Source organism: Gossypium arboreum, chromosome 11, assembly GCF_025698485.1.
Source record: "Gossypium arboreum isolate Shixiya-1 chromosome 11, ASM2569848v2, whole genome shotgun sequence".
Classification (NCBI taxonomy): Eukaryota; Viridiplantae; Streptophyta; class Magnoliopsida; order Malvales; family Malvaceae; genus Gossypium; species Gossypium arboreum.
The window spans coordinates 117,949,182-117,955,854 of record NC_069080.1 but is presented as its reverse complement, the minus strand read 5'-3'; positions in this window follow the sequence as shown (position 1 = coordinate 117,955,854).

Genomic DNA, 6,673 nt, shown 5'->3' with positions numbered 1-6,673 from the left:
GCTGGCCATACGCCCATGATGCAGCCCGTGTCGATATCACTACCTATTTCCCAAACACGCAAAAAAAGCCAATTTTTAGGGTTTCTGAGCATTCTAAAGTTTATAAATACATACTAGAAGAGGACTTAAGGGGACACACAGAGTAGAAAGCAAAAATTACTCGAAAAACTCCAACGATTCAACTTGAAAGCAGGATCTCCTTCAAGACTGAAGATCTCCCTCCAATTTCTCTCGAAGTTTTTAGGTTTCTTTATGTTTTGTTGTTTTCCTATTTTTGAGATGTTTTTCCCCAAGAGTATGAACTAAACTCCTTAAATATCTAAAGAGGATGAAACCTATGATGAATCTTATTATTTAATTATCTAAATTACATAATAAATACTTGTTCTTATTCTTAATTATTTATTCTTAATCCTTGCCTTAATATTTTCAAGATATTAATCCAAGTTTGATGTGCTTATTCAGTGGAGCAAAAGTCTCTGCTTAAGAGTAGATCTAGCATAATTAAGCGGAGTTTATTGCAATCCTAGAAATAGGACAACATAAATCTATCAGATTAGAGTCAAATCTAATAAGGGAATCCATAGATCGAGTTAATGCGATAATAGGGGTTTTAATTAGAAAGAGATTTCAATTAATCAACCTAAAGTCAATTTTTCTTAGTCTCGAAAGAGATATTAACATAATTTAGGTATTTCTACAAATTAAGACAAGTGAATAAATTGTTTAATTCAGAATCAGAATAATAAGTGAAGTCTAGATGGATTCTTCCTTGGGTATTGTCTTTATCATTGGTTTATTCAATTATTTCCTTCACTCTTTGTCGCGTTCATTAGTTAATTAGTTTAGTTAATTTTAGATTAAAAAAATCCCTTTAATTATAGGCTAAATAATAGAAAGATAGTTATTACTAGTACTTTTAATTCTCGTGGATTTGATATTCTCGACTCACCGTAACTATATTACCATTCAATAGGTACGCTTGCCTTTGTCGTGATCGTAGTTTAGTTTAGTGAATTATAAGACGATCATCATCAACACCCAAATGCATAGGAACGCTCGAAATATGTTGACTTCACCCAAATTAACAAAGCACCTGGTCCCCGTTGTACCACTCCACTGTTGATAAATTGATCACGAGAGTACGTGGACACTTGCTGATGGAGGAATGACAAAAGGTACGTGGACACTTGCTGATAGAGGAATGACAGAAGCAATCTCCGATGTGCTATATGAAATCCACACGAGTAGCATGATTAAAATACGTATAACAACATAATTAAATAAAAAAATAATTACATGACATTAATATAATTTTATTTTAAGAAAATAAATTACCCCATCCACGACGTGTGCCTTGATAATCTGTCGGTAGACAATGAGTGCTTCCAACTTCCCGATATTCGGACAAGTATAGCATCTAAAAAAATATAGAAATCTCTTAAGAATATATTTTCATAAACAAAATCTTAATCAAAGTTTTAATTTTTTTTACCTATTAACAAGTGGGAACATGTGTACTTGGTGACCCACTGATGCCAGGAATGACATCCTGTATAACTGCCAGGATTGTAGCAGTACTAGGCACCTGCCTATATCTTGTGTATTATGCTTTGTCCCCCAGCAAAGCTCCCAATACAATGTCGCTAGTACTACTGACCCCTAACTGTAGGAACGGGCAACTTGCAAATCAGATAGTAACAACTTGCAAATCAGATAGTAAATGAAAGTACATCAAGTGGACTCTACTGTTGGATTTTGGCATAATTACCCCCTATAAGCTGAAGTATATATGCCCGAGCAACACACATCTTCTCCCTCTCAGTCGTATCACTCGATAATATTATCTGAACTCGTATTTTTGTATACTCAAATCTGATATCTGTTAAATCTGTATTGGGTTGAGATTGTGAAAATAAGGAAGTGTGGCAGTTTAATAATCTGTCAAGCTTAGTGGTGAAGCGACAAACTTATATGTGATTTTAGCTAGTTATCGCATACTGATCTGGTAGCTTGACTACAGAAATTTCTGAAATGTAACACATTGTCACAAAGTGGTGTATAGGGCTAGATGGGTACTTGATACCCTATATGGTGTGTTGAAACTGTCGGAGATGGTGTGTAGCGGATGTGAGTAGGAATTTGCATCTATATCTGATTTGTTCTGTATCTGTATCTAATCTATTTTGCATCTGTATTTGATCTGTTCTTGTAACAGCCCGATTTTGGGGCTAGCTGGAATAGTGGTCTCGAGACCATAAATATAAAGTCAAAAAAATTATTTGATTATTATTTTAGAGTCATAGCATGTTTATATTAGTGCATGAAAAATTTGGTGAGCTAATTTTAACGTTTGTGAGCCCAATTGCAAAAAAGGACTAAATTGCATTAAGTGCAAAAGTCCTAAATTGATAGCTAAAGGTGTTAAATAGCTAGAGAACTAAAATTAGGGGTCTTTAAAGGGAAATTAGACCCTTATACAATAGCTTGGCTGGCCATGGGAGACAAATTGGAGAGAAAGTCAAGATTAGGTGAAGCTTAGGTCACCAATTTTGACTAGTTGTATTTTTAATAAAACAAAAAGGAACAGCTATCATATTTTCTCTCTTCTTAGCCTAAAATATCAACCATTGTAGGGGTTTGAAAGTTTCAAAAATTTCAGCAACTTTGAGCCCTCACAAGTAAGTGATTTCCATATCATTTGTTGAAAATTTTTACATTTTTGAGACCCTTGAAGCATGAGCATTCAAATGAGGGGTCTATTGTGCAAAATGACTAAGAGTTTAAGATTTTTACATGAATGGATTTGTAATGGTTGTTGAGTTTTTTATGGAAGAATATGAGTCTTGGTTGTTGAGTGAACAACTTTTGTGAAGGAATTTTCATAGAAAACCTTTATAGTACCATTTTGCAAAGTTTGTAAAATAGATGATAAATGTGTGAAATAGAGAGAATTTTGGGTTGCTATACGAGTAAAAATATTTCAATTAGGCTTAAGATGTGAAGAAATTCGATGAAAATCGATTTTCAAACATAGGGGTAAAATGGTCATTTTGTCAAAGTCTAGGGGCAAAATGGTTATTTTATCAAAGATGTGAATTTTTAATTGCTTAAATTTATTTAGTGATTAAATGAGTGCGTTTTGCTATTATAGATCAAGAAATACTGAGTCTGAACCTAGACCGGGTGAAAGCCAAGCAAATCGACTAAATCGACTAGTCGTATACGTTTTGAAATCCGAGGTAAGTTGTATGTAAATAATACAACTACATTATTATTATATGTGCTTGAAATATTATAGCATGAATTGCTTGATTGTGGAATTGAGAATGTGTAACGATAAATAAATGAGTAGAATTTCCGTTGGAACCTTAAGAAGTAAATCAGATATTCATGTCATGACATATGAATTATTGTAGGCTAGTGTAAGACATGTCTAAGACATGCATCGGCCACATTATGAGAGCTAGTGTAAGACCATGTCTGGGACATGGCATCGACATTGAGATGAGTGCCAGTGTAAGACATGTTTGGGACATGTATCGGCCTCGGGACGTAAGCCAGTATAAGACATGTCTAGGACATGCATTGGCCGTAAGATGTGTCAGTATAAGACCATGTCTAGGACATGGAATTGGCACAGATATGCAAGAACTAGTGTAAGACCATGTCTGGGACATGGCATCGGCACCTTACCCCATGTTTGAGGCTTATGGAATGTAATATCCCGAATTAGGGCCTAATCAGAATAGTGGTTTTGTGACCACAAATCTGAGATAGAAATAATTATTTTATAATTATTTTGATGTTTATGATATGATTGCATGATTGTGTGAAAATTTCGTGATGAAATCCTATGCTTAAAGTGCTTAAATTGAAATTAGGGACTAAATCGAATAATTTGCAAAACTTACATTCTAGGAGTTTTTAGTATGAAATTGCTTTGGAATATTAATGAGGAGGTATTAAATAGCAATTTGACCAATTTCTAAGTCTATGGACAAAAATTGGACATGGATAGAATTTTTGGAAAGTTTAGTAACACCTCGTGTTCGACTCCGGTGACGGTCTCGGGTACGGGGTGTTACATGGAATATCCGGTAGTGTTCCAAATGATTCAACGGTAAAAATTATGATTTTAAGTTAATAAAGAAAGTATAACTGTGTTGTGAGTCGTACAGGTACCAAATTGGTACGTATGAGATAAGAGCTCATTGTATAATATGTGACTGGTATGGATGGCAATGAGTAAGTTATGTTTATGCCTACCTTGATATTATAAGCATGTTGATTATTGATAAATTTTTGTTATATATCTATTTATATGCAACTTACTAAGTTTTTATGCTTACCCCCTTCCATTTCTATTTTTCTTACAGTGCTGCCTAACTAGCTCAAGGATCACTGAAGTCAGAGATATCGATCACACTATCAACCGAAGCATTCGATATAGTTGAATTTATATTTTTGAATATGGCATGTATAGGGCTTAGACTTTATTATTTTGAGTTATTTAGATTTGGCCATATGTATTGGCTTGGGTTGGAAACCCTTCAATTTGTATTAAGTCTCCAGATATCAATGACATGAGCAACGCTGTAACTGACTCCCTTTTGAGGTGAGATATGGGTTTAAGTGGATCTCAGGACTTTGAAGATTACAGAAATTATGACTTATTTCCTGATTTGTTAAGGACGGTAGAACAAGATGAAAAAACAGATCCTACTTTACGAAGGGTCAATGGACGTTGTGAGTAAGGCGCAAAGATTGAAACCTGAGTCACCACAAGGAAAAAATGAATCGTCTTTGAGTTACTTCAAGAATTCAAAGATGTTTTCATATAATCATGTCGAGATATACTTGAGATATTAAGATTTGTGGGCGATACAAAATGTCTATACAGTACCAGAAGGATACATGTTAATGGTTTCATGGTAGCCACGCTAATCATGAGGTTTGGGTAATGTTGATCCACCATGGAAGAGGATTGTATTAGTTAAGTTGTATTTAGGGAGACAAGCCTCATTCATTTCTGCACAAACTTTCTCTATATGGGGCATGTATTGGGCCATTCTCGCCTAATATACATCTTGGTAGTCATTGATTACTCCATGAAGAGGTTGAGGGTCACTTCATATGTCAATATTACAAGACCGATAGTCACCAAATTTAAAAAAAAAAAAGGTTGCTGATGAGTAATGTAAAAAAAAGATCACTTTTAAATACAACTGCACAATGTCAAAAAGTTAGCAGTCTGCTCAAAGATAGGACACCATATTACCGTGCAGTAAAGGCATCCAAAAAGAAAAACAAAAGTTCAAAAATAGAAAAAAGAAAAGGAAAAGCAAATAATAAAACAAAGGTCATAGTGAAAAATGACTGAGTATTGTAAGGATTGGCATAAAGAAGTTATCATTTACTCTCTATGTTTATCGAACGTGGGCCGGAACCTTCACTAGGGCAACACATTGATTTATAGGACTGAAACAGTTTTTGAAAACGAGATTCCTTTTCTTCGAGTCTTGGCAGAATTAAAGTTAGACGAATCAGAATGGGTTCAATCCTGATATGATCAGTCAAATTTAAAGGATATCCATCATAGTCAGATGATGCGGGCTTATGACAGAAAGGTTTATCCTTGAGAATTCCATGAGGAGAGCTTGATATTAAAGAAGATTCTTCCTATACAAAAGGGCTTCAAAGGAAGAAATATGCCAAACTAAGAAAGACCTTATGAAAAGAGGGCCTGTTTTGGGGGAGCATTGATATTGACTAAAAGGATTTGCCCAATTCGAGGAATTCAAAATGTAGTCAAAGAGTATTCTATCTAAAAGGGAGAGGCCAAGGTGAAAACCCACAAAGAGCGCCTTGAGACCTTTAAAAAAATAAAAAAATAAAAAATAAAAGGAAAAAAATCAAAAAAGAAAGAAAGAATCAATCCAAAAAATTAAAAAAAGAAAGAAAAAGGAGAGGCCAGGGTGAAAACCCACAAAGGGTGCTTTGAGACCAAAGGGGATTTGAGTTGAAAACCCGAAAAGGGCGGCTCAAATTTGGATCAAAATGGGGCATACAGTAGTCTTACTATGCTTGAAATAATAATGAAAGAAGTATGTTACGTCTCGAGGCATTGACAAAGTACTTCGGATCCCTTAAATACAGATTGAGCTCAGAATGGTCCTCAAGAAGTTGGTACAGAGAAGCTCAAATTGCGATATTTGGGGCACCTAGCTTTCCATTTCTACCCATTATTTTGGTTATCTTTGATTACCCTATTCTTTTCAGGTCACGTCCAATAAATTTCTTTCTTGGTTACATTTGCTTATTTGTTTCGAGCTATGTTCTCAATTGATTCCTTTCTTGTCCATGGTTATGATATTTTCAAGCATTTTGCATTAAAATAGTAATTTTTGGACTAATAATACTTTCATAAAGGGAGTTTCGTATATTACTTTGAGAAGTTTCTAAATAATACAGGAGCCTGAAACAGGACTATTGTTTAAAACTTACCAAGCTTAAGGATTGGAAATATTTCAGCCCAAATTGAGATTATCTCCTTGGATTTTCTGTCAAAGATATTAATTGGTGTTACAATCCCGGCAGAGAACTAGTAATGGGGTTATTCTCGAGAAAAGGAAAACGATATTCTATATTCATGCAGATATCAGGCATATAC